This window comes from Manis javanica, chromosome 4, assembly GCF_040802235.1.
Source record: "Manis javanica isolate MJ-LG chromosome 4, MJ_LKY, whole genome shotgun sequence".
Lineage (NCBI taxonomy): Eukaryota > Metazoa > Chordata > Mammalia > Pholidota > Manidae > Manis > Manis javanica.
This window is the reverse complement of record NC_133159.1, coordinates 152,830,263-152,836,262: the sequence shown is the minus strand read 5'-3', so window position 1 is coordinate 152,836,262 and position 6,000 is coordinate 152,830,263. Positions and strand designations below refer to the sequence as shown.

The 6,000-nt window shown below is 49.1% G+C and overlaps 1 long non-coding RNA gene across 1 annotated transcript in view; it reads right to left on the bottom strand.

Annotated features, from left to right (window-relative positions):
- Positions 1 to 4,594: 4,594 nt before the first annotated feature.
- The window catches only part of LOC140848762 (uncharacterized), a 129,876-nt gene continuing 128,470 nt past the window's right edge, over positions 4,595 to 6,000 (bottom strand). Inside the window, exon 3 of the long non-coding RNA XR_012129878.1 lies at positions 4,595 to 5,888. This is a non-coding gene — a long non-coding RNA (uncharacterized lncRNA). The remainder of the gene's footprint in view (positions 5,889 to 6,000) is intronic.

The window sequence follows — 6,000 nt, the reverse complement described above, 5'->3', positions numbered from 1 at the left end:
GGATGGGCCATAATATTGGCTTAGGACTCCTAGAGCTTGACTGGACCTCTCATGAATGTATAATGAGAAGGGCTTTGACAAATCAGGAAGATGGAGAGCTGGGGCTTCCACAAGGGCTTGACGGAGCTTAATGAAGGAGTGTCGGGGTGAGGAGGATAATGGTTCTTTAGGGGGCTCTTGCTGAGGTCATATAGGGGTCTTGCCAACAGGGAGCAGGGAGAAGTTAGGGATCTACACTCTAAAATATCTAGCCAGGCCTAGAAAGGAAAGGATTTCTGTCTTGGTTTTGGGAACGGGCAGGTCAGAGAGGAGCCATTTTCTGTCTAAGGTAATGGACTTTCTTTGTTGAGATAGAAGGAATCTGAGGTAAGTGACAGGAGGGGAAGAGATTTGAGCTTTGACGGGGGATACTCGGTAACTTCTGGAAGCTGGAAGGTTAAGTAGGGAGGCAGTGTCAAGCTGAGAGTGTTCCCACGAGAGACTGCAGAGTAGAAGATTGTCCATGTATTGTAATAAGGTGGACTCGGAGTGATCATGATGAAACTGTTTGAGGTCCTGAGCTAGGACCTGTCTAAAAATATGGGGACTATCTCCGAAGCCTTGTGGCAAAACTGTCCCAAGTGAGCTGTTCAGAATGTCTTGTGTATGGCTCCGTCCAGGTGAAGATGAAAAAATCTTGGGAGCAGGGGTCTAGAGGTATAGAAAAATGGGTCCTTGAGATCTAGGACTGAGAAGTGGGAAGCTGAGGCAGGGATCTGCGATAAAAGGCTGTATGGATTTGGAACTAAGGGATGGATAGGGACAACGTCTATGTTGATGAGGTGAAGGTCTTGGACAAGGCGGAAAGATCCGTTGGTTTTTTTAACAGCTAATATGGGGGTATTAAATGGGGAGTGGGTGGGTCTGAGGTAATTTTTGTTTAAGAGATCTTGAATGGTGGGTTGGAGGCCTATGAGGGCTGAAGTGGTTAGGGGGTATTGGGCCTGACAGATATACTGAGAGGGGTCACATAATTTGATAGAGGCAGGGGGACATAGGGCCACGGAGGGGCTTGTAATGTCTCAAACTTTGGGATTTACAGGGTGTATGAGGGCAGAATCGGAGTTTTCATTGGGTAGAGGGGGGTCGTTGGCTATGAGGGCCATCAGAAAGGGAGTACTGGGGGCTGTGGGAGTGGATATAGTTATGGAAACGAGGAGGGAAAGGATGTCTCGTCCTAGTAAAGGGATGGGACACTGGGGCATAACCAGGAAGGAGTGGGAGAAAGGTATGGGATTGTCTAGGGTTGTGCATAAAAGGGGGGGGGGGGGTTTAATGGGAAAATCTGTTTACCTCCTACCCCGACTATAGGAGTAATGGCTGGCGTGGAAGGGCCCTGGTATTCTCGCAAGACTGAGAAGGTGGCTCCTGTATCTAGGAGGAAGGAGATGGGGCGACCGTCTACTGTTAAAGTAACCCTGGGCTCCTGTTTGGTGATGAAAATGGTCGGGCGAGAAGTCCCCGGGCCCCATCAATCTTCTTCTGCCAGCCCCACTACGGCTGGCTTAGGATGGGGGTTGTTCGTCCAGCCTCCCCTTCAGATGGTTGGGCAATCAGACCCCCAGTGGCCCTTTTTGTGGCATCTGGGGCATGGGGTGGTAGGAGATCTGGGGGAGGGGCATGCCCTTGACCAATGTCCCTCTTTTCCGCACTTGAAACAAGCTCCTGGGGGTGCTTGTCTGTAGAGGGGCGCCCAGGTTTTGGTTTTATCAGCTGGGCCAACATCTGGAAATTGGCCTGATCAGCCTTTTGTTTACAGCGTTCTTTCTCCTCTTCCCGGTTATGGAAGACTTTAAAGGCCACTGTTAGGATCTCAGTCTCTGGGGTACCGGGACCTTGTTTTAACTTTTTGAGTTTAGCTTTAATGTCGGGGTAGCTTTGAGCTAGGAAGTATGTCATAAGGACCTGTCTTCCTTCAGGTGTTTCTGGGTCCAGGCTGGTATACTGTAATAGGGCTTAAGTGAGTCTGTCTAAGAACTCAGAGGGGGTTTCGTCTCTCTTTTGAATTATGTCTTGGAGCTTTTGAAAATTGACTACTTTATGAGCTGCCTTTTTTAGACCTGCTATTAAGCAGGAGACAAAAATATCTTGAGAGCTGAGATCCATGGTGGTGTTATAATCTCAGTGTGGGTCTTGTTCCGGGACAGCAGTGGGGCCAGGGGGATAGGTGGGGTCAGTCCTGTGGGTTTCGGTAGCGTGGGTTTGGGCGAAGTCCCAAACTTGTCTATGCTCTTCAGGGAGGAGAGTATTGGCCAGGAGCATGAAAATGTCATGATGTGTGAGGCTGTAAGACTGGAGGGTCCATTGAAACTCCCTGATGTATGTTGTGGGATCAGTGGAAAAGGAACTTAGGCGTTTCTCTAGTTGGGCTAAATCTCCTAAGGAGAAAGGGATGTGAACGCGCACGATGCCTTCGGATCTTGCTACTTCCCAGAGGGGGGCGATAATTTTGGGAGGCCCTCGGGACCGAGTCTGAGGGGGACTGAAGGGTTCTGGCTCAGTCTGTGGGGGAGTGATGTGGTCTAGCCATGCCTAGTCGAGCAGGTCCTGAAGTGCAGAAGGGGGGGCAAAGAAAATAAAGAAAGATAGAATCGGACCCACATGTCGCCATCTAGCAGCCCAGCTGCTTGCCTCTGCTGCTTTAGTTGGGCTTGAACTCATGACTCTGAGGTTAAGAGTCCCATGCTGTACAAATTGAGCTACAGCAGGGCTCCAGTTAATTGCTTATGGAATGTGTTGTTTTCTATTCCTGCCACATTGGCAAGTGGAGGAAGGGCATAGCTAGAAGCAGAGGTGGTGTTTCTACACATCTTTAAGGTCTCCCTATTTTCAGAGTGAGGAGTCTTGGCAAGAGATGTTTTTGTGGGCAGATAACTTCTAAGGACTGCACATATTTTTGTTTAGCTTGTGCTTTCCCATGCTGCGTTCAGATATGGGGGGAGGTGCTTTCCCATTCTCTCTACAAACATGTGAGAAGACACAGGCGGTCCCTAACAGGGGAGAAACAGGTGATGAGGGCAAAGACGGAGGAGGCCCTTGGGACCTAGTTAAAGGGGGGGCTGAAAGGCTCAGGCTTAATCTGCAGGGGACGAAGGTGGAGGAGGTGAGATGGGGGAGGAGATGGTCGGGGAGGAAGGGAGAAAGGCTGTTGTAGGAGAAGAAGGGGAAGGGAGTGAACGGGAGGCTTCTGCGGGGGCGGCGGCTTGCAGGCTAGGAGAACTTGGGAGGGGGCGGTGGGGGAGGAGGAGGTGGAAAGCTTCGATATAGGGAATCTCCTTCCATTTTTTTCAGGCGCTGGCAGTAGTTAAAGAGATTGCGAGTGATGTTAGGATCAAGAGTTCCCCCTGCAGGCCATTGGTTGTTATTGTCTAGGGGTTACGTCGGCCAATCTTGGGAGCAATATTTACAGAGAAGTTTTGGTTTTATATCAGGCATCAGGGAGAGGGTAGCCAGATGCTTAAGCAGGCATTCAAGAGGTGAACTTTCAGGGAGGGATGAGAGGCTCCCACGGCTAAAGGACAGAGAAGGAGACAAACAGGGGAAGACGAATGGAGATCCTCGGACTGGAAGCAGACCGCAAGGAGACAAAGGGCGTCCCCGATGATCCTTGGTGGTCTGCGGAAACTCGCATACGAGTCGGAATTTCTTAGGAAGTGTGGGTCAGCACCCAGACTTCCCTAAGAAGGCAGAGTGCTGGAGTCACGAGGTACCAAGCGCTAGGCATTTTCGGCGGACGGAGCAGAAGGAGGAGGGGGGGAAAAGGGAATGTTCTCATCCACAAAGGAGTCACCTCGTTTATGGCTGTTGGAGGGGGTTGCCTGAGAGTCGGCCGCAGCCGTGAAGGCCTGAGGCGGGGATTTATGACTGTCGGAGGAGGGGCCTGAGGGTCCGCCGCAGCTGTGAAGGCCTGAGGCGGGGAGAGTTCCCTCCTCATCCCCGAGCGTCAGGGCCTTGCCGGACGATCACGGTCAATGGCACTGCAATAGCTCGGAGAAGAGTGGCCCACCCGGGGGAAATTTTGCTTAAAAAGTTTCAGCACTGATGGAAGGGATGGTGAATGCGTTTATGACTGTCGGAGGAGGGGACTGAGCATCCGCCGCAGCCGTAAAGGCTTGAGGTGGGGATTTATGGCTGTTGGACGAGGGGCCTGAGGGTCCGCCGTAGCCGTGAAGGCCTGAGGCGGGAGTGTTCCCTCCTCATCCCCGAGCGTCAGGACCTTGCCGGACGATCATGGTCAATGGCACTGCGATAGCTCGGGGAAGAGTGGCCCACTCCGGGGGCAAACTTACCTAAAGGCCAGAGAGGAGTGGTGAGTGTGATGAGCCAGCGCCGGAAAAAGAGGATGAGGGCAAGCTGCTGCTGCTGTCGGGGGGAAGACGGGGCCCAGTTGGGGTGTCCCGTCTCCCAGGTTTCGGCACCAATGAAAGGAAAGGAGCTACACACAGCAGCAATTCACCGGAGAGTTCCGCTTTATTAGGGAAAGGTACTGGGTTATATAGGAAGGGGCATGAATTGATTGAGGTGTCACTTCTATGGGGCTGGTGGCTGTTGTCTAGGTGCTGGGATTGGGAGGGGGGCGAGAGGTGATTGGGCTTCAGGTGGCGCTGGCGGGAACTGAGGACCCCGAAGAGAAGCCGGAAGTTTGCCATCTTACTGGTGGGGACCCTTCAGGTTGATTGACATAGATTTCAATTAAACACTTTGGCTCATAGTGTATTAATAGACCCCACTGCATTATTCCCATTTTTTTGAAGATTTTTTTTCTTTCTATAAAATGTGTTAAATGCTGGTGTAGCATTCAAGCCAGTTGTTAACTGGCAATAATTTGTATATTAACGTTACCTCTTAAAAACAAGACAGCATTATCAAGCAGATGGATAACATCAAGCCAGGGCTATTAAGCTCCATTATGTGGTAGTAGGCTGTTGCTGATTGACAAACACAGATATGTCCTATATTAGGAACGCACAGCACTTGATCCAACCTCCAGCAAGAGTCAGAATAACCAATGCATTTCGATGTGCTCTTCAAATCCCCTTCTCTGAATTAACCACCAGAGATGACAGAACCATGTGACAAATCTTGACTCAAAGGATCTCTGCCTCACTGTCATTGCTTTTTGTTTCTATGCACTTCAAATTTATTCTTCACGTGCACTTTACCTGCTTATTCTTTCAGTCAGTACATTATCCTTATGCAATAACTATACATTTTATGATGTACCTGTATGTCAGTGACTCCCAAATCTTTATCTTTAATCTTGATTTTTCTTTCATGAGCCCCACTATCTTTATGTGCTCCCTGAATCTCTCCCCCTGGGGATCCCACAAGTGTATTGGTATTAAAAGCAAACTTTCTCCTGACACATCTAAATCTGCTTTTCTTCTCAATTTGTATCCTCAAATACATTTGAGAGCTATCTTCAGTTCTTCCCTCTTTCCTGAACCCCCTCTTAGACTAGAAACTGTCAAGTCTATCTCTGAAACGTCATTCAAGTATGTTTGCTGCTCAGTCCTTTGCTGATGCTTTCCTCCAAGGCCCCCGTGTCTTTTCTCTTGGACTGACCCAGTAGCTGTTTTATTTATCTTCCCACATTGTGTCACTTCTTTTTCCAAATCATTCCTCATGCTGTCTTTCTAAAACACAGATCTCATAATGTCATTTCTCTCTTCTTAAATAGTTTTTCTCCCCTTCTTTGCCCATTGAATGTCTTCTCAATCTTTCAAGGCCAAAGTCAATCATTACAATTCCTCTATATCCTTTCTTGACTTCTCCAGGCAGATTTAGTCCCTCTTGTCTGAATTCCAATAGTCCTTTTAAAAACTTCTGTTATAGTGCTGTCATTTACTCTGTATTTTGAAGTGATCAGGGTAATACAGGCTTTAAGAAATTGACCAAGACAACAGTACTTGAAAATTTTCCTTCCAGGATCCCAGGCTAATACCCCAACATTGTAATCCT